Raw genomic sequence first — 22,945 nt, 5'->3', positions numbered from 1 at the left:
GTTTTTCATGTCATTCTTTTCACGGCCCCCCTCACCTACTACCCCTCAGAGAGCAATTCATTCTGTCTATGCCCAGTCTTTAGCAGAAATGCACTCTTTACGAGAAGCAAGAAAAGCTCTAAAGGTCATAGGAAAGCTTTGTGACAATACAAATGTTGTCTGAGCAGTAGGAGTGTTCTGAGACACTGGACAGGAATCCATTTCTAATGTGATTTATCTCGTTTTCCACAGAACAGAAAATAGCCGGTTACAAATGCATTGTCCTGCTGGCAGTTAGAGAAACAACAACAACAACAACAACAAAATGTGTGGCATCCCTTTGTTCCCCGTAGTACATTTGAAATGTAAACTAAAAAAGAAAAACTGTTCTATGCTGTAGCTTCACTTATTTTTTTAAATAAAAGCAAATGCTGTTGAGTCTTAAAGAATTCAAAGGCAAATAATCATATGCTGATCTCCCTCTGATTCCAAAGGTAATGCTAGTTCAATGTAAAAAAATGTTGCAAAATAAAAATTAATAGCAGAAAACGATATTTATATTCAAAGGAAGCCATTGCTAAACCCTCATTTATTTGATTCCATTTTTAAGACTTCTCACATAGTGAGGCTGGAATAATATTAGCGTGTACAAAAGAATAATATTAGCATGTACAATTTTTATCTTGATTCTTTCTGTTACTGTTAAAACAGCATTTCGTGTAAGATTTAGCAGCCACAATTTTATGTTGCGTAATTTTTCTGATTTGCATCTATTGTATGCATGTACGAAAATATATTCACACTTTTCTCCAGTGTTAAGTAATTAGCTGGCTTCAAACTATTCATTATATGTAAGTAGATTTGCAACAAACAGCTTTGTACATAATGAAATTTCTACATTAAGGACTATTTACTTGGAATCAATGCTTAGACATGCACTGCTTGTGCTGAAGTCAGCAAATGTTCTGAGAAATTCAACACATGTGGTCATGTGTCTTCCTAATGACATGCCTGTGCTCAAGCACCACTTGGGCTTTTCCACCACCATTTCTTGCTGCTGTGGAGGCCTGATTCCAAGGATCACAACAAATGCTGGAGTCTGCTGGTGTTCAACATTTCACGTGCAATGATGCAACATCTGAGTGTGTTTCATACACACCTTCTCATTCTCCCAGTCATCTCTAGACCAACTGCAATTCTGAATACAATGTAAAATCTATGTAAAAAAAAAAAAAAAAAAAAGTATTCCATGTGTTATTTAGGCAACAGTGTCAATGAAAAAAATCTGTGCTTATTCATTAGGATGCAAATGTTTTCAAATCTTATTTAACTGAATCTGCCCAAGTGGAAGTGATGGCTACAGAAGGAGAGATATATCCTAACAATCCCTGGAAACACTGCTCTTTCTAGATCTGGAGAAGCAGAAAGCAGTAGTCATCAACTTCCTGGGATGTAGCATCACCTGGAAGACAGGCCTCAGTGTCTGAAAGGGACTTCCTGGAGGGAAGACACCGCCTCACTGCCAGTGGTGTTGGAAGACACCTCACTGCGAGCGGTGCCGGAAGACACCCCCTCACTGCGAGCGGTGCCGGAAGACACCCCCTCACTCTGAGTGGTGCTGTTCTAGAAGCTGATTCCTAGACTAGGGAAGAGCTGAACGTCAACATTTATCTCTCTCAGCTTCCTGGCGGGACACAGTACGGTCAGCTGCCTCACACTCCTGCCGCCATGTTCTTCTTGCCAGGATGGATTGTACCCTGGATGTATGACCCAAAATAGACTAATTTTGGTGAGTCATTTTTGCCCGTTATTTTGTCATAGTAGTGAGGAAAATAATACAACTAGGTAGGATTTATCCAAACAAAAAGTAGGTATAGGATAAGAACATTGTCTCCTTGGTTAAAAAACAAGTAGTTAGGTAGCTCTCCTAGGATAACTGAGTGGATGAATATATCTGGACTCCTGTTTGCAGCTGTGTGACTTCTGGAGCTATCTGTCTGTCCGTCTGTCTGTCTGTCTGTATGTATGTGTGTGTGTTTGTATGTTTATCAGTGCTGGGAGTGAAATCCACAGCCTTGCACATGCTAGGCAAGTGTTCATAGGTTTGTTGAGCCATTATCTTACAATATAGCTTAGGGTGGCTTCAAAACTGCCTTTCCAGGGTGCTGAAATTACAGGTTGAACCCACTATGCCAAGCTAAATCTGGGTGTTCAGATAGCCTCCATAGCTCCAAATGTCATATCATTTTTTTTAAATGTGTATGAGTGTTTTGCCTGTATGTATGTAGAAGTACATTGTGTGCATATAATACCCCAGAGGAGTCGAGAAGATCCCCAGGACTGGAATTACAGATACTTGTGAACCACCATGTGGTTGCTGGGACTTGAACCAGGGTCCTCTGTAAGAGCACTCATTGCTCTTAAGCACTGAGTCATCTTTCCACATGTACACGTATTTACACAGATACGCACTCAAGTATCATACCCATCTTATCATGGAAAAGGTATAAAGTGGAGAATGGGCTTCTTTAATTGTAATGAACTCATTCTGACTTGTCGCTGAGCCAGGCAGGCTTTCTGACTGTGTTAGGCAGCTTTCTTTGTGACAATGATGGAACCAACCAAAAAGGGAGGAATGTGTTTCCGCCCATGGCCGTATTGGCTTGTTGCCTTGGGCCTGTGGTAGCACAGTGCTGCATAGGAGGAGAGAGAGCAGGGCCTTAAAAAATAAATCCAGTGACTCAACTTCCTTCTGCTAGTCTCAACCAGGGATTTGACATATAAGCCAAATATAGGCATATAGGGGCCAGCTAGCCAAAAAACACTGTTGGCCAGGAAAACACAGGGCATGCCTACCATCACACTTTATCCTCCGGAATCTGCCAGAATACTCCTTGCATAGTCAACACAAAGCAAACACATAGAGGCTAGTTACTAAATGAGAGTGTTTAGAATACCTTTGTAAGATATCAGAGTGTCCCTTCTACAAAGATTATTCAAGAACTATGAAATTCTAACTCCTTTTGCCAAACAGAAGCAAGATTCAGTGGGCAGAGGTTCTGTAAAGTGTTTGCCTGAGACCCTGAGGTCTTCCCTTGAGCTTGTTCTGTGCGTCACAGTATTGATGCTCGAGCTGGTAAGCGATAATCCCATACACATACCCAGCAGTGTGTGGAGCTGCAGCTGGATCCAGCTGGCTGGCTGTTTTAGACCTTGAGAAAACAGCCTGACCAAATCCCTTCCCATCTTCAGGGACCTCAGCACACCTGCCATGCCAGTGGTACCTCTTCAGTACTTACTCTATTCTCCAGTAGAAAACCGGGACATCCAAGATCAAGGGTCTGGTTAGAAAGCATACCTAGCTCATAAACAGTAATTCATCACACATGGAAAGGAGTGAGGGAACTCACTCTAGTCTGTTTTACAAAGACTCTGGTCCAAGAGTGCTCAAAGGATAATTAATTCCCAAAAACCCCATTTCCAAATATCTACATATTAGATATCAGCTTTTAACATAGGAACCAGGGACAAGGGACAAGTATCCAGTCTGCAACAGGAGCCCACCTCTGACCTGAGATTCTAGAACAACCTAAACAGACCCCTTCCTCAGAAGTACAGACCTACAGGTGCATCTTCCAAGACATGAAGTTTTAGTAAGTCCAGCCTCTTCCCTCATCCCCTCAGACCTAGCTGCTTTCTGTAATTGCTAAATCCATGGAACCTTAGATCTCACTCTGGACCCTTTCTGTTACCCAGTTAGAAACTTCATAACATTTTTTATATTAAAGTCGCTCTGTACAAATCACTTGTTCCCCAATGGTACAATATATAATTTCGTCCATCATTTCTACTGATCCACAGCACTAAAGTTTATATACCAAATAGGCTATAAGTTATTGGTACCCCATACACTCCAAATATTATTATATACTATGAGGTAATGAAATGTGGAAGTTTGGAAGTGCTTGTAAGAGAGAGAAAAACCAATGGTGGATCTTGCTTCTACCACAGTCCCAAAATGGTCCAAACTTGCATCAGCAAAGCAAAATCCCTACGGTTCCCTGTGCCCTCCCCTGAGGTTTTAACAATTGCACATCATTATTTAAACATGTTCTTCTGGAACATCTCAGTTCTCTAGCACAAGTGCGTTATGAAACCCCCTCTGTTCAAATGCAATGTTCCCCTAAAGATGCAGACTGATCACATACCTTCCCCTCCTGGTACAGCCCAGTGATGTTCTACCCGTGCTTAGACTTCAGCTCCTTGGAATACCAGTATCAGCTTACAAAATGTGTTTACTTTGAGCCATGATCTCATGCTGTTGGTCTCCCCACTATAAAACTAATTCTCAAACCAGACCTTACAGCAAATGATGACCATCTGTTGGCCTTGCAATTCTCTAAAGAACAAATGCAACCCAAAATTTACATTTTGGGGTTTTTTTTTCCTCAAAATACCCAGAAATGGCTTGTGAGCCCTGAATAACACTAGGTTTAAACACAGCATAGTGATGGATTTTCATGTAAGCACATACAATGTGGCTTTCAGACAAACTTAGGACACGGTGCTGGTGTTTAAGAGCAATGAAAGCATTAGACAGAATAAGTAATAGCACCAAGTAGTAACAGAAGAGGGATGTGATGGATGGCGTGACAGAGCCCTCAAGAGGAGCCAGTGGTGGAAGCTGTCCATGCACTGTTGTGAAAGAGAATATCAGTGCTGCTCACCTGGTACCAAATTGAGCCCTGGGTCCAAATGTTATCTTGATTTGTCTTCTAACACCAGCAGAACATTGGGAACGTAGGCAACCACCTGACAGATCCCAGCATTCCCTGGGTGGCCACAGGCCCTGGGCACTGGTAACCTCACACCTGTTGGTAGTTTGCCAAGGGCATGTCTTCCCCTGCGACTGTACTTCTACAAACCTCATCATTTTCAAGTGAACTCTGCATCTTAGTGACCCGAGGAAGCACATTAAATGTGCTAAAAGCACTGTAACACTTCTTCCTTTGACTTCTTGGGAGATGAATAGATTTTATGCGTGGACTGGGACTGGGTCGGGACAGAAGCAAAGGAATCAGGTGGGGGACATGGGGTGAAGGAAGAGATTAGAGTAGGGAAGGACAGGTGGGACTGAAGGTAATTGGAGGGATGCTGTAGAAACTTAGTGCAGTGGAGCATCCTATAATCTATGAAAGCGATCCTAGTGAAGGTTCCTAGTGATGAGGGATGCAGAGTCTCAACTGGCCGTCTCTTGTTGTGAGGTGAGGCTTTAGTGGCAAAACTGGGTTGTGTTCAATAGACTCATTGGCCAAGGTGGTTCCATGGAAATTCCCAAAAGAACCCAGGCTGTTGCTAACACAAAGGGTTGTTTTTCACAACCTGACAGCAGGCCCCACACAACTCATTGAGCATAGAGAAGTTGAGCTGGTGCCTACATGGAGCCTTCACCCCTATGTTCTAGTCTGTTTGGTATAGGAAGTACTCTGCAGCCTGCCACAAAGAGAAATATGAGCACCAATCCAGCCACAAAACCTTTGACCTACAATTTATCCCGCCTGCAAAATATGCTGAGGCACTAGTGGCACAGAACTTGTGAGACTAGCCAACCAGTGTCTAATTTGACTTAAGTTCTACTCCATGAGAAAGAGCCCATACCCTCAACTTCTTGGGTAACTAAGAATCAGAGACCAGATAGCCCATAGCCCTAGGGTAAACCCAACACTACTGGTCTAGAAAGTATCAATAGAATGACCCCTGTTGATATTGTGATGTACTGCGATGCTCACATACCAGCGCCTTATCCAGTCATCATCACAGAGGTTTCCTCCAGCAGCAGATGGGAACAGACATAGAGGCCCACAGCCAGACATTAGGTAGAGAGAGAGTCCAGATGGAAGGTCTCCATTCAATCTTCTTTCAGAGCTCAGTATATCCCTTGGAAGATGTGGCAGAAAGGTTGTAACAGCCAGAGGGGGTGGAAGACACCAGGAGAACAAGGGCCCCTGAATAAACTAAGCAAGGAGCATATGGGCTCACAGAGATGGAAGCAACAAGCACAGGGCCTACATGGGGCTGTACCAGGTCCTCTATGTATGTATCATAGCCATTAGCTTAGTGTTTTTATTTGACTCCCAACCGTGAGAACAAGTAGTTCTCTGACTCTTGTGCCTGCTCTTGAGACTCTTTCCTCTTGTTTGGTTTCCATGTCCAACTTCAAATGATAATTTTTGCTTTATCTTGTTATATTTTGTTTGGCATGGTTGGTTGTTATTTCTTAGGAGCCTATTCATTTCTAATGAGAGATAGGAAGGGAGTGAGGACCCAGAGGCGAGGGAAGGTAGGTAAGAACTGAGAGGATTAGAGGAAAGGAACACTAAAATCGGGATATAGTGTATATGAGAAAATAATCAATTTTCAATAAAAGGAAAGAAAAACACTGTAACACCAACAAAGCCTTTGCTCTTTCCTACTGTTCCCCATCCATCAGGTAAAGGATTCCATTGGAAGAGAACTCTGGACCCTCTGTCCTGGACATACAAACCATAAATGGGCTTGATTGGCAAGTAAGAGGGGAGAATGCAGGTGTGGAGGCTCTGCCTTTTCATTTCCACTGGTCCTTGAGGCCATCCTGTTGAGACCTGCTCTTTGACACAGCTTCAGCCATTATCATATTCAGCTTCCATTTTGATCATAAGATTAAATTAAGCTCAGAATTTTTAACTTTTAAACTCTGCTTCCTAGTAGCTGACAGTAGCATTCCCTGCCAGAATGCCAAGATGGTCTTATACCTAACTTCACTCTGGCTGCACCCTTTTTATCTATGACTCAATGGTGTCATGATTTGTACTTTGCTCTCTATATAAACCACTCCAGCCAATGTGATTGCTCCTAGTCTTTCAATTGGGTCAACTAATTAGATGCTTTTTATAACCACCCCATCACCCAGCCGTTGATGAGCATTTCAGCCTTCCTGGATCCCTAATAACAACGTCCTACTGTCAGCTGGAAGTAGCTACAAAAGAGAACACATTGTCCATTGTCCCACCTCACAGGCTGAAATGCTACGTCAAAAAGGGCTCCCTGTTATAAGGGACAAATGGGCCTTTAGTCCTATTTCCCCTGTTTTGCTTTATGCCCCTTGCATGATAAGCTAGAGATAGTTTCATTTCAGACCCATGAGCCACAACACCTTAGCTCATTGCTGACATAAAAGAATCTCTGTACAAGGTCAGGTTGACCATAAACTATGTTTATGTCCAATGGGAAACTCTGTGGCCTGTTGTCCCTAGAAATTTTCCAACCATAAGCACACCTGACCCCAGCTGCCAGGCACACGTTCAAGGTTAGCTAGAACTGCTTGTTAGCAAAATAACTTGAGTCAGATCTGACCACCCTATTCTGCCATCCATCCCCCTGTATGAGCTAATTGAGGTTTTTGCCTTTATAATTGATACTGGGAAATAGGTCAATGCCACAGTTAGGCTCCAGGGACCTTTTTGTGGCCCTGATCAATCAGCTTGGCAAAGGTGTCCAATAAACCATCTGTACCTCCTAGCTGAGACCAGTGTCTGAGCGGTTTGTGTGACTCTTCTTGGACTCCAACAAACCCTCCTTCAGGTGGCATGCTCTCTACTTCATTCTGAACCCCATGAGGAAACCCTAAAACAACCCTTAAAAGGCTTTAGTTTTTGCAGGCTGCCTACAGAAATCTAGAACTTTCTGCACTAGGGAACTTGTCCAGACTGGAGCACAATGTGCTGTGCCTCCTCATCAGCCCTTAAGAGAATACTCAGCTTCCTCTGTCTGTTCCATTGTTCTTTCATATGTATCACATGGTCTAGAGCTCAAAACAGAAAATGGTCCTTCACCAGGAGAGCACAGCCCACAGAATCAACCGAGTAGGGCTCGTAGTGGTGCACAGAGACGGAAGCAGCAATGACAAAGACTGCACGGGTCTGCGCTAGGTCCTCTGCATATATGCTGTGGTTGTTCAGCTTGGAGTTTTTGTGGGACTCCTAACAGTGAGAGTCGGGGGGTTGCTGACTCTATTACCTGCCTTTGGGACCTTTTTCTCTTACTGGGTTGTCTTGCCCCACCTTAATCCCAGGGTTTGTTCCTAGTTTATTGTTTGGTTCACATCACTGAGAGGCTTACTCTTTTCTGAAGGGAAATGGAAGAGCAATGGACCTGGGAGGAAGGGAAGTGAAGGGAGGAGGAGACGGAGGGGAGGCTGCAGTTGCCATGTATTACACAAGAAGAATAAAGAAAAGGAGAAGGAAGAAGAAGTTGGTCCTTATGGGATCCATTCAGACATGACTGTAGATATAATAGTCACGTGCTCTTTTCTCCTCAGTGCAAAACTGAGGTCTCCCTTTGTCAGTAGGGCTTCCTCTTCTCTCTCTGCCCCACAAACAATACCAGAGGAATGTCACATAGTTCTTAGGGAAATTACAAGTTTAACTTCCTTTTTCCCCCAATAAGAACCTGTTCAGGAAGCACCTGGGATTCCTGAACTGCTTTTCCATGCAAATGAGGCATTCCAGTACCTTAAGCCAACATCCAATGACGTTTACCCACCCTGGAAATCCCTACCCTCTCCCAAAATTCTATATAACCCCTGTTCATGCAAAATAAAGTTGAATTGCCTCGCTGAAGCTGGTCTCAGAAGTCTATCATTGCTTTGTACTCACAGGCCATCCAAACTTTATCCCCCCCCTCCCCTTTCCCCTCCCCCTCCCCCCCCCCATTCATCACATACCGATAACTTTATCCCCCTTCCCAACATCACCTCCACCCCCGTTCATCACTTACCGATATCAGCCCATGATCCTTGGGGAGAAGAAGGGTCACAAGAGATTATGATATCCCAAGAATTATTCCAAATGCTTTACAGAAATGGACTTACTCTTCAAGACAATACAATGTGTGTATCAGAACCACTTTGGCTTACAATAGAGGTACATGTGATAAATCCATCTTAAGTTGAAAATATGTCAAAATGCATATAACATTCATGTTATGGTTTGGATATCATTTCCGCCTCCAAGATTCATGTGTTGGAAGCATAGTCCCCAGTGTAATAACATGATAGGTCAAGGAATCTCTAAGAGGTAAGGTCTACTGAGAAATAATTAGGCCTCTAGAAGAGCTACTTTGGAAGCAATTAACACTGGAGGTTGGAGCTAGGGAGTAAGTTAGTCCTGCAAGAGGAGGTTGTTATACAAAGAAAAAAAATTCAAGGCTGGCTGCTGAATCTCTTTCAGGCTTCTTCTGCAGGTACTTCTTCCTGCTGTGACACTATGTACCATGAGGCCCTCTCTGGACCCAGGAAGAAGACAGGGGCATGCTCTTTAACCTCTAGAACAGTAGCTTAAGCAAATATTATTTCTTTACAAATTATCCAGCCTCTGGTACTTTGTTATAGTAATAGAGCATAATTTACCAAACATCATAGCTTAGCAGAATATATTGGTTTTGTTTTTGTTTTTTCATGTGATTATTTGGCTGACTGGGTTCTGACCCTCGATGTCACCACCAAAGTCATATCACAGTGTGTAAATCAGCCTCAGAAAAGGATTAAAATCCAAAACTCAAAGGATAAGTCCCTACTGATCACGTGTCACTTTTGCACCATCACAAAGTCAGAAAATCCTAAGTTGAACTATTGTAAGTCAGGGACCATCTGTGCTAAAACACTTGTTTTACAGCCAAGAAAACTAAAGCACAGAGATATTATGTAATAGGCCCAAAGTTACCCAGATACTAAGTGGTAGAGTCTGCAGCAAATCTTTAAGAACTGGCCTACAGAACTCTGAAGCAACCAGGCGTGATGCCTAAATTCAGGTTTTTACCAAATAAATCTGTGCTCTGTCATATAGGACTTCATGTTAAAACTTCATGTTATTACTGTTCTATTGCTGTGAGGAGACACCATATCCAAGGCAACATATAAAAGAAAACACTTAATTGGAGGCTTGCTTACAGTTTCAGACAGTTAGTCCATGATCATCACGGTAGAAAGCATGGCTCCAGTCAGTCAGGCATGGCCTGAGGCAGCAACTGAGACCTTACATGTGACCCACAAGCAGAGGCAGAGAGCAAATAAGACTGGCTCTACCATGGGCTTTTGAAACCCCCAGTGGCACACCTCCTTCATTCAACAAGGCCACACCTCCTAATCCTTCCCAAACAGTTCCACTAACTGGGAACCAAGCTTTCAAACACCACAGGTGCATTGTTTTCACCTACCTCCTCTGCCCCACACATGGGCTCAGTTTTTTCCCCGCCTCAGCTTTGATACAGAGCTTCCCATTGTTTGCTTCTCTGGACATAATACATCTCACTAAAGATATCACTGAACGTCTTAGATTTTACCAACATTTTCAGATAAAAGTCAAGCACCTGATGATTCCTATCATATTTCTATGGAGCAGATACTTTCTGGAAAACTCTTCATTCTACTGTGATAATTGTCCCATAATAGTAATTGTGAAATTGTATTAAAATATTTAATTTAGACACTGGTCGGGTGGCTCAGAGGGTAAATGTATTCATTGGTCAAACCTGAAGACCTAAGTTTGATACTTAGGAACCATGTAAAGATGGAAGGAGAGAGAAATTACTCAATAATAATAATAATAATAATAATAATAATAATAATAATAATGATAATAATAATAATAATAATTTAAACTATATTAATTTATGTTATAAATGTTGTTTTAATTTTCTATAGTCTACTACTTCAAACTTGAATAGCTCAACTTCATAGAAAATGAAAACGTGTTTTCTCTCTGCTGTCCATAGTGGAAAAGGGGATGGCTAGTTCTTTCCTATTTTCCTATAACAGAGCAAGCTGCGTTCTGTTTCTTTCCCTCCAAATGCAGTGATACAATTTTATGAAATATTTCTTGATCTCCAAATGAGTGAACTTATACTCAGCCTCATAGCCAAATTAGTGCTACACCTTAAGATCATTTCAGAACATGGATTTAGCATGGCTGCCCTGCTGTGTCCTCAACCAGCTCAAGTGTAACCTGCCTTTAAGAGAACAGTATAAGAAGCAAATCAAATTTGCCATGCAGTCAGGTTTTATAGCATAAAGTAATACATAGCTTCACACTCGAGTTATATCCTCTTCTGTGCACCTGACCCAGAAAAATGTGTGTGCTGTGTGTGTGTTGTGGTTGGTGGTATTGAGTTGCTGAAGGCAGCCAACAAGGATGGAAGCAAATCTATAAAATAAATATTTACCATCAGTGCTGGAAGCATTGTCTGTTTTTAGTCACATTTGCTAGTTCTGGGTCAGCTGCAATCAGTAAAGTATCTTCCCTTGTAAAAACTCTGCTAGATATTTCTGTAAAGAATCTCTCAGCCCCTCCCCATGCAATGTTTTCTGTGGTGCTCAATAATGCAGAGCAAAGCCCTCTATCATGGACAGATGCCGAGATGATAGGAACAGTCAGAGACCAGGAAGCATCCAGGCAGGCACACACACACACAGCATACAGACTGCAAATAGGGCAGTAACCACAGACTGCCGACAGACACATGGAACAGGGAGGGAAGTGGAAGACTCGGATTTTAAGGCTGCTGTGAAGTTGTGTCTCCTAGAAATGGCAAAGAAGCTTTGTCTATGACACTGCAAAAGTATGACTGGCTAACAGGACCTGAAAAAGTACACCACCAGTAGGCAGGCTAACATGGAAGGGAGAAATCTCACAGGGCCCCACCCAAACAAAGAACTACAGGCAGCTAGGAATGCTGGGAGTTGGAGAAGTCGTCCTCCCCATGGATGAAACTCCCAATGGGTTATGCTACTATGCCAAGTAGTCAGCCCTGAACTCATATGCATGCAAGTAACACTAAGCAGATCCAGAGGGGCATTTATGTATTTAGGACTCTATATTTATTTCTTTGTATTTATGTATATGCAACAACAACTAAAGAAAAAGAAGCCATGATTTTGGGGAGGGAGCAAAGTGGGTGTGCATACATGGGAGGGGTCAGAGGGGGAGAGGGGAGGCGGAATGAAATTATATTTCAGTTTTTTTCAAATTAAAAAATAAAATTTTAGGAAAAGTCATAAATACTCAAAAGGCACCATTTCTTAGTATTTTATTATCTCTTATGATTGTCTCTGTTCTTGTAATTACTTACCTTAATTGTATCTGTGTGTTTTATAACATTACACTGTAGCTTAAAGTGGCTCCTGGCAGGAGAATTGAGTGCTGCAGAGATTAGGAAAGCTTAAACACTAGAGAGTTCTTTTCTTTGTCAAGAGACTACTGTCAAGACATTTAGCAGCACACCTGTGCATAGTAGATGCTGGGTACACACACACACACAAACATACACACATACACACACCTACACACACAAACACATACACCTACACACACACTTCATAAGTCAGACAAGCATACATATGTTGAGCTCTCAACATAATTAAATATATTTGGAGGGGTTTTTTGCCCTTATAAATATTCTTATAAATTCAGTAAAAATTCTGTATGTTGTGTACGATTCCCACTGGAATTACAGAAGATGGCTTTACATAGGGCACGAAAAGCAGGACACAAACAATCCACTGGGCCTCCTTTTATGCGAACAGATAATAGAGAAAGAGAACTAACAATAGGAACCGTGTAGAACTGACACAAAGGGCTCTTTGAAGGGCTGTGAGGAAAACGCCAAGCCAGCACGCACCCCAAAGAGCACATTTCTGTACTCTGAATCATGGTGGTCAGCGTCAACACGCTCCAGGAACAGGGTACACTTAGAAACCTTGTCTCCTAAACAAGAAAAACGTCACTTTAAGTTGCAGAGATGGGCAGCCAAGCTCTGCATGAGAGGGCAAGGCTATGCACACTTGGAAAACCTGAGGATCGTTAAGATTAGGGTTGATTTGTGGAGACATTACTTCCTGGAATGCCCTGTATAGACAAATAATCTTTTAAATAAATGTAATGAGATTGCTTCATGGTTTTCCTTTCAAAGTAATACATAGTAGTAACTGTGGTGTAAGAGCTCAAAGAGCGGGAACGCCTCACTTCTGCTACATTACAAACTCCCCACAGCTTCTGTGAGAAACTTTGCACATGTAGAACACATTAATACAGAACCTTAAAGTGTTACATCACAATTGTAGTCATAAACATTGCAATAATCATGATGTGCAAGCATCTGGATTCCAAATCAGTGTTCTCAGCACTGGGGAAAGACACGGATGACTCTCCAAGACGCTCGGAACACAGATGTTCACGTGTGTGGTATTACTAGGAAGGCACAACTTCACATAACCTGGGAAACCTTCACACCAGGCTAGAGGGCAAACGTCATGACATTTTTAATAACCCAGGGTCACCATCCCAGTCTCAGGAAGGAGTGGCTGAGCTGAGTCTGCTTCAGAAGGACCATCTCTGAAAGTGATCCTGGCAACATTCAGGACGGATGAGATGAACTCCATTTTATAACGCCTCCTGCTTCCTTTGCTGCTGCCGGCGGGCGTCACTGCCAAAAGTGGACCTTGCTTTTAGCTGCAGAGTCCTCCGTACTGAGTCAGTTTTCTCAGGCTGCAGGAAGACAACAGACTCCATTTCCCAAAGGCATCACATCTTTCTGTTGACACCCACAAGCCACAATGCCAAGACGCCATGCCCCCAAAGTGTCCACACCTAAGCTCTGTCATAAACAAGTGACCCTCAAAAATAGTGAGAATAGTAAGGAGTCCACGCCATGCATCATATCCGCCTTCCTCTGGCGTGAACCCCACCCCCTTCGGTCCTGTATGCTTTGTGACAGGGGACTGACCACATCATGGCCATCTCAATCCATCAGACAAAACACACGATGAAATCTCAGAAAGAAAGAAGGTAGCACTTCCACCTCTCCTATGAGGCTCTGCCAATATGGATGGCATTCCATGGTGTCTAGCACTAAACAGGAAGGGAAGGGAATGTAAATGCTGCAGGTGTAAGCCCACCTTGCCGTTGTGCATGATGAGATGATTGCTTAAGTTGTCATTTGGAATTTTTAAAGTCAGCTAGAAGGTTATAGTCTGTGTGTACAAAGACAAATGGGCACTTTGCTTCCTTTTGAATGTGTTGCCTCATCAGACATCCTGTGTGTTAGATAATTTAGAAGGAGACTGGGCTGTGCATGTGTGATGTTAGCACAGTGTACAGGGCCCTTAGGATTAGCTGAATCAATAAGGTATCTGGAGTGAATAATATTAGATCTGCCTCTGAACATAGTAATCATGGGAACTGGAAAAGAAATGGATTTATGGGACAATTAGCAAAACTGAAATGACTTGGAATTAATCGTGGGTCATAAACAGGGGTGACAAAAAAAGTTTTTCCAGCTAGGGAAGGAATCAAGGAAGTTGAGAGACGAAAGCTAGGACACCCATCTCGGATTCCGCCATGAGTGTGATGAAGGCGTTTGGACTCTGTTCTGAAGACAAAGGGCAGCCCCAGAATTAGAAAGAGACGGAGTGGGCCTGTAATCTAGAGATAGCTGGTACCTGTGCGAGCTGTGGACAGGTGCGGAGGGAGCTGGAGGCAAGAGCTCCACACTGGTGTCATGGCCATGGCACAACCCTGAGCATAGAAGCAGTGGCAACCAGGGAAGAAAAGTGAGTCTAGCAACCTGGGTCAGCAAACACTCTGGGACAGTTGTGGGCAGGGGCAAGTCGGAAGTGGTGCTGAGCTCTGTAACTAGGGGCCTATTGCAGCTATGATAGGATAACAGTTAATGGTTTCTCTTGGATGCATTGAGTTTGGAGTGCCTGCAGGCCATCCACACAGAGAAGCACTTTCTAAACCCATTTTTAAAAAGAAAAGAAAATTGCTCTCATTTATCTGGAGGCTCAAGACTGTAGCAGCAGTGCTGCAAGGGACTTCCACAAAAAGTACTTTGTGCACCAGAAATAAAAAGAATAGATTAGAAATATTCATTGTTTTGGGTCTCTGTACTTGTGTAATGAAGAAAACACTAAAAATCAATACAGGAGAAATGGTTTGTTTAACAAATACGAATTCACAGTTGGCTTCTTTAAAAAATGTATGGATTCAGAGCTTTGTCTCATGCTATACACAAAATTAGGTTAAACAATAAAAAAAGAGAGAGATGATGGTGTGATTACTTCTCCTGCCTTAGATCCCAGCAAGAGAAATACATTGTCTTCTTGTAGCTGGGAAAGGCAGTATTTGTGCTTAATAGTTGTCTTAGTTACGGTTTTTGCTGCTGTAATGAAGCATCATGACCAAAAGCGAGTTGAGGAGGAAAGGATTTGTTTGGCCTGTACCTCCACATCACAGTCCATCATTAACGGAAGTCAAGACAGGAACTCAAACATGGTGGAAACCTGGAGGTGGGCACTGATGTGGAGACCATGGCGGAGTGCTGTCTAGTGGCTTGCTCAGCCTCCTTTCTTATAGAACTCAGGACCACCAGCCCAGGGCTGGCACCACCCACAATCAATTGGCCTTCTCACATCAATCACTAATTAAGAATACGTCCTATGGAGCCGATTTTTCCAAAACTAAGAGTCCCTTCTTTCAGATAACTCTAGTTTGTGTCAGGTTGTCATAAAACTAGCCAGCACAATAGTTTTGACTGAGGAAGCATTTTAATATCTTTTCTTCAACAAACATAACTGAATTAAAAGATTTAAATATATATATATATCATAGATATGTGGTAGATAGGTAAATAGATGATAGATAAAAGTAATTGTGCTACTGTTCATAATCATGAAAAATAGCCCCAAATAAACTATGGTGGCAAAGACAGTCCTATTTCAAATGATCTCTATGCAACTCTTGGATCTGCCATAGAGAAAGGAGTGCACCTCTTTTCCTCCTCTTCCTTCTGGCTGGAAAGTGAAGAGTTGTGGCAGACAACAGAAGCCCATGTAGGGGGCTGGTGCAGTGACTCGGTGGTACAGAACTCGCAATACATGCATGGGGACTGCAATTCAGATGCCCAGAACCCACCTAAATAGCCATGGCTGGGGCTAGGAAGACATGGCTGTCTACTAGTGATCCCAGTGTTTAGAGCCTGAGACAAGGGGTCCCCCAAGCAAGCTGGCTAGCTAGATTAGACAATACAGGGAAGGCTGGGATCAGTAGGAGAGCCTGCCTCAGTAAGTAAAGTGGAGGGTAAGAAAAGCATCTCAAGCTAACCTGTGGACTCCACACAGACATACAAGTACATGCACAACTCCACACACGTGGTGCCCACAAACATGCAAACATGATGCACACCATACATATATGCCTGCAAAAAAACCCATATTAATGGAAGAAGGTGGACAAAATAGGCCTGAGAGACACCCTCCCCCATGCCGGGCCTTGGAGCAATCTCACATAACTTGCACTCGCTCTAGGACTGCCTTAGCTCGGTGTTCTAAAGAATGGTGTTGTGCAGCCATATGCAAAATTGCCTGCCGCAGTCTTTCTCACTAAATGAAACATGACAATCTACCTGTGACAATTGTAGCATCTCTGTGCGCCAGTACACGTGAGTGCTTGGATGAAAAACATCAACATGTAGATCTGTGTCTTGTCCTTAGACCAACTGAGGAAGATGTCTCACTTTGCTGTGTTTTAAAATAATGTCACTAACAACTTCATTGTGTCAGTCCAGAGAATAAAAAGAATTCTTTAAGGAAAAATTTTGTTAACAACAACAACAACAACAACAAAAAAAAAAAAAAAAAAAAAAAAAAAAAAAAAAAAAAAAAACCCTTACACTCGATGTGAATTGCCAATACTGGTAAATGTTGAAATGTTGTCAATGCTGATAAGCAAATCTCCTAGGGCAAACTATCTCAAAATTATAGCAGCGTTTGTTAATTGTACCTCATGTTCATATTTCCTTACTGTGATCATAAAGAACTAATCACTAACTGGAAACCCAGTTCCTCATGTTGAAATTTACATCTCAGTCACCTTTGCCACTACACTTTGCTGTATGGCTAAGCCCTATCTAGTGGGCACAAGCACAAATGATACATACAAGCATTGACAAGTGTTCCTGCTGGCTGAGTGCAGATGTGAGGTCTGTATCCAGAGCAGCCATCATAGACTGTGAATAAGAAGCCATGGCCAGGCAGGCACTCAGACCTGATTAAAGAAACCCGAGTTGCTTACCCAGACCTGACTAAAAGAACCCGAGTTGCTCACCCTCATAATGCCTTATTAGTCAAGGACTGTACATTTTATTTCTTGTTCACTGCTGGGGAAATAAATGCCTGCTCCTCTTTGATCTTTCTGTTGCTTACGCTCCAAACCTATCATTTGTTCTGTGCCTGCACAAGACTTAGAAGCCAACCTAGACAATAGGTGATCGGACGGCAGTACTGATGAAGGAGAAACACAATTAGACTTCAGAGTGGGAAGGTCACTCTCATCAGTGTTCACGGTGCCTTCAGAGCAGCAGTCAGCTGTTTCTCTGCTCTCTCAGTCTTCGTGGCTCCTCAGTCACAGCTCTGCTGACCCAAGTAAAAGGGTAATGAGATTACTTTCTCTTGCTCTATGAGCACACTTAGAGAATTACTGTGGCCTCCTGTGTTATAAGAGAACAGATTTCCAGTATAGCATTGTCCAAAATATCACTTATAAGGCTTTGGAGTGGTATAACAAACCTTATAACAACATTCAAGTTGAACTGAGCTGAATGTTTCCTTGTAGCCGGAAAAAAAGAAAGAAAGACAATGCAATAAGAAAAGCAAGCTGTCCTTATGCTCCGGAAAGCAATCACGTAGTGAAAACCCTAATGACTGTTAGCTGCTCCCACACTTGGTGCCAACCACACTCAAAGCTGTAAACAACAGGGGAACAAAGCGTCTTCTCAGGCGACAACTCAGGACTCAGACAGGTCCAAGGCCACTAACGGACTCACCCGGTGTGGTCACAGGAATGGAACAGCAAGGCTGCAGGAAGAGGTCATGTGGCAAGTACAACTGTGTTTTGCAGTCAGATTTTGTTTGCTATGTATTCACCAAAATGCACCATGTGTTTTTGCATCAGAGAATAAATGATAAATTTCTCAGCCCGAGACATTAAGTGAAACGATACCTTAATCAAAGTAAATGGGTATCATTATCATGCACACTTACATGCACACATTCATTTGTGCAAAAGAAAAATAAAGATAAAGGGGGGAGAATATTGGCATCTGTCTTAGTGTTCAGTTGCCGTGAAGAGACACCATGACCACGGCAACTCTTACAAAGAAAAACATTCAACTGGGGCTGGCTTACAGGTTCAGAGGTTTAGTCTACTGTCATCATGGTGGAAATCATGTTGGCATGCAACCTGTCATGGTGCTGGAGAGGGAGCCGAGAGGTCTACATCTGGATCAGCGGACAGCAGGGAGGTCAAATGGCCATACTGGGCCTGTCTTGAGCATATGAGACCTCAACGCCCACCCCCACAGTGTACACTGTCTCCAACAAAGCCACACCTGCTCCAACAGGGTCACACCTTCTCACAGCGCCACTCGATATGGGCCAAGCATGGTAACACATAAGTCTATGGGGCCCATTCCTATTTAATCTACCATGAGGTCTTTGTTCACAAAATAATACTAATGAAAAAAAAATAGTCGTAATTGAGCCAGAAAGAAAATTAGTGTTTTGAAGCTCCATACATTATAATTAGTATTGATATGAGTCCCACAGCAGTGCTGAGGCCGTTTAATGAAGAGCTATTGAGGAACAGGCTAACTCTGCCCCAGTGTCATCCCACAAATTATCCTTTCTTTGCAAGGGAAGCGCTTCCCCATTTTTTTTTTTTCTCACAGGGATCCATCAGACAGTTCTTCTAAGCTTTCACTACAGAAGACACAGACAGGTGTTTGGTTCCCAACATGAAGCAGAAGGGTGCACACAACAGAGCGATGAGGCAGCCAGCTTCCAATCCTCAAGTGTCAAGAAAGGGAAGCAAACAAAGCTCTGCTCTATATGAGAGATATTTAAAAGGTTAAAAAAAAATGTTTTTGCATAACTTTTATTGGTTTTGCTTTTCTTAAATAGTTGTAATGTTTTATGGGAGGACAACGTGGAAATTTTCAATATGGACTGTGTTATGTTGTGAATCAATGGTGAGTGCATTAGGCACGCTAAAGCAACGTGGCTATGCAAGGCAGAGGTCTCACTTCGTAGATGCGTGCTGACCTCCACAGAGGTGAGGGGTTCAATTCCGTGCCAGCTTTGACCTCCACAGAGGTGAGGGGTTCAATTCCGTGCCACCTTGGTAGTTTAGGAAACACATCTGATACACAGACAAGTGCACATACAGAATGAGAACAGTAGCAAGACACAACAAAGCACTAACTAGCCGTTCAGGGAAAAGAGCATGTGTTGCTAGCTTTCAGATTTTGAAGCTTCAACATTTTTTTACAATAAGTTAGGGAGGAAAAATAACTTTAAAAGGTGGTGGGGGTGGGGGAAGGCCCAGCCTCTGTCAGGTGGTATGTGTGGGAAGGCAGGTGAGCTGAAGACACTACAGTGCACAAGCATGGAGTGGAGAGATGGGGGAGAAAGAGACACAGAAGGGGCTGATCATACAAAACTGGAGACACAAGCATGGAGAGGAATCATTAGATGCGAGTAGCCTGTCCTGCCACCTGAGGCCACAGTGAAGTCCCAGCCCATGCTGCCACTGAGGGACATAGGTGGCTCCATGGCCATGCAGCAGTCTGTGTTAATGTCTGTGGCTCATGTCACCACCAAAGTCCGTGTGGATGCCCCTGGTCAGGGCTGCTTCCTAGGACCACATTGATGTCCAAGGCCTGTGCAGAGTTGCCCCCACCCCTCACTGGCTACAAAACTCAGGAGAGCTGTCCCCACCTCTCACCTGCCTTCTAGTTGCATGAATGAGAAAGAGATGCCCTGCTCACCCCTCACCATCTGTGCCAGGCAGGAGAGCTGGGCCTAGGGTCATGAGAGCTGGAGAGCTGGAGAGCTGGAGAGCTGGCTCTGCCCCTTGCCAGATGCAGCATTGGGTGAGCTGGTGGGGGGCATTGCTGGTGGGTGTGACATGGTGGTGTGGGTGTGGGAGAGCTGGTGGGCTGAACCCTGGGTGGTATCTGAGATCCAGGACTTTGAGCTGACCCATCTAACATCTACCCTATCTATGAACTTCCTGCGCATTGGGAAAGGGTTAGTCCTTCAGATCCAAAGCTGCAGGGTCTCCATGACTCATGGCAACTACATGATATCCAAGAGAAGTCCCAGTGAGGATGCAGTATTGATGATGTAGCAGAATCCAGAGGCCTCAAACCACATCAGAGACTCACTACAATGAACATTTGCACGTTAAGCTGTGTGAACAAAAGGGTGTACTGTGTAACACACTATAGCTTCCACGATGAGGCTTGGTTTATAGTTTGGTTTGGTTAGGGTTTGGAGGAGTTAGTAGAAGGTGGATATGAAGGGATGGGAGGTGAGTGGGGTGCATGATGTGGAATTCACAAAGAGTGAACATTTAAGAGGAGTGGGGGAACTCTGTGTGGTCTGGAAGCTTGTGCAGGTCATGATAGGCAGAAATTGCCTCTTGAAGGAGTAAAATGCTGCTGCGTGAGTGAAGACTTCGAACTGGAGGCTTTGAGTGAGTGGCAGGTGCAAGACCCCTCTGCAAATTAGATGTGATAACAACAGAAATGAAAATCTTACTGAAAGAGGTTCTTCTTGCATGACAAGAAAATTGTCATTCCTAAAACCAAGGAAGGCAAACTAACGTCAAGGGGACTCTCTATGAACAAAGCTTTTAAACTAGCTTTTGTCTGCACTGTGCCATCAGCTAACCTATTGCATACACTCGCCTCACCTGCCTTCCCAGCCTATTCTTCTCTGCTCTTTTATCACCTTACTGTTTACCGATTCGTGATTATTTAGGCAGGGGACTGTTCAGAAGCTTTCTTTTTAAACTTGTTTATTTTTTTTAATTTTTTTTTAAATTTTTTACTTTTTTCATATACATTTATTTTATTACACATGCATAAAAGAAACTACATACAGCAGGGAGAACCATGTGACAACCATGAGTTATATAAATGTCACATTCATAGTGATTTGGCTATTTGTGTTTGTCAAACTTGAAGTAACCATCTTTCCTATCTTGTTGGGTCTGAATTTCTGTATGAAATTCAGTATCTATACTATCTCATCTCTATTAACTTAAACCCTGTATCTTGATCTAAAATGATCTTCTCCCCTAACCAACTAAACTTGGTCGTGAAACTAAACTATCTGGTCTTCAATCCCCCTCAGAGACTTGAGAAGGAATAAAACTTAAATGCCTGAGTGAACAGGTAGTGCAGGTTAGCAGCTTCCAAAATGAAAACAATGTCTGAGACAGTTTACTGCCTGAGCAGTCACCCAACACTCTCTATAACACTGGAGCCTCATCTTCTGCCTTCTAGCCCAATATCTCTTCCAGACTTATTCGAGAGGCAGGAACTATTGAGGACTTACTTACCCTGTCTTGGCAGAGTTCAGCCATTGACTCTGCCTGCATCTAAACTTGCCCATTTTCAGGCACAATTCTGTTTGTGGCAGAAATGAGAACATTTTGCCCAGTGGCTTGTTTGCCACATTTGGAGCCCACTCCATAAGGAGGTTCTTTGATGCTCATCATCTACTTTGAGGCAGGCTGGGTGTTGTCAGGAGTTAACTTGTCTTGTTGTCAAAGAAACTTTAGAATAATAAAAACACCTTTAAATGCCATATTCTGTGGGTCTCTGAGGTTTTCCAAGACCTTCTTTAACTATTTTACCTTATATGTCTATAGAATCCTATCTATCTGTTAGACTTAGGATATATATATATTCTTGTGCTAAAATCTGACTGGTATTTGATATGCCCATGCTTTGCATCAATATATAAAACTCTATACCAATGACTTAGAAATAACCTTCATTATGAGTAACATTAAGGCCTTGAGTTAAGGAGTAGATTCAACCATCTAACTTTTGTTCTATCCTCCCTCTATATTTCTATATTCCCCTTTCTTTCTTTTCGGCTCCTGTCTCCTTACCTACACATGAAAGATAAAGGAAAAGAGAAACATCCCTGAGTTCAGGCTAGTTTTTCTCTATATAAGACCAATAATAACTTATAACCACCTCAAAAGCTTTCTAAAGCATGAAGTGTTCCAGGTTTTTATATCATCTGAACCTGGCATTGCCCTCTGCAGAGATAATGACTCTCCTGACGAGTTTTCTCCTTCCATGAATGCTGCTGTGCCTCTGCCATGTATATGAAATCTTTTAAAACTCAGCATCGTGTATATTTTTAAAAACCATGTTTACTCATACATATATGAACATAACAAATCTTTTGTAGTAACAGAATAAGCTATGGCATGTGCTTATTGACTGGTAGATATAATATTTCCCTTAAATTCTTAGTATGAAGTATCACAGCTTTCTAGGGAAGGGAAGAGCAACAGTACCATGGCATGGTGCTTCTGTAGGTTCACAAGGCATTCTCTCTCTTTTTAAAACTTTATTCAGATTACATCCTGCATCTTCCTGTTCCTATTCTGCCCTATTTCCCTCCCCTAGACCACTGACAGAAGGAGGCCTCCTCCCCCACCATGTAACCACAGCCTATCAGGTCTCACGCAGATAGCCCGCATCTCCTTCCTCTATGTGCCCTCCGGGCCTCCCCACCAAGAGAAAGTTGTGGCGCCCGGGCCACCGCGGTACCGAGTCAAGGGCGAGGGACTGCAGACATAACTCGCGCACACACACACACACACACACACACACACACACACACACTAACACAGCGAGTCCTTCATGCTAAGAGAGCAGCAGCAGCAGCAGTAGCTTTTATTCAGTGTTCAAAGAGCCTTCTTATAGGCAGCAAAACAGGAATGCCACTCACAGATGAAATCCCTCAAGAGGTGATTGCACACAGGAGGAAAAGTCTCGAGGAAGAGAAGAG

The sequence above is a fragment of the Acomys russatus genome, chromosome 22, assembly GCF_903995435.1.
Source record: "Acomys russatus chromosome 22, mAcoRus1.1, whole genome shotgun sequence".
Classification (NCBI taxonomy): domain Eukaryota; kingdom Metazoa; phylum Chordata; class Mammalia; order Rodentia; family Muridae; genus Acomys; species Acomys russatus.
This window is presented reverse-complemented; position numbering follows the sequence as displayed.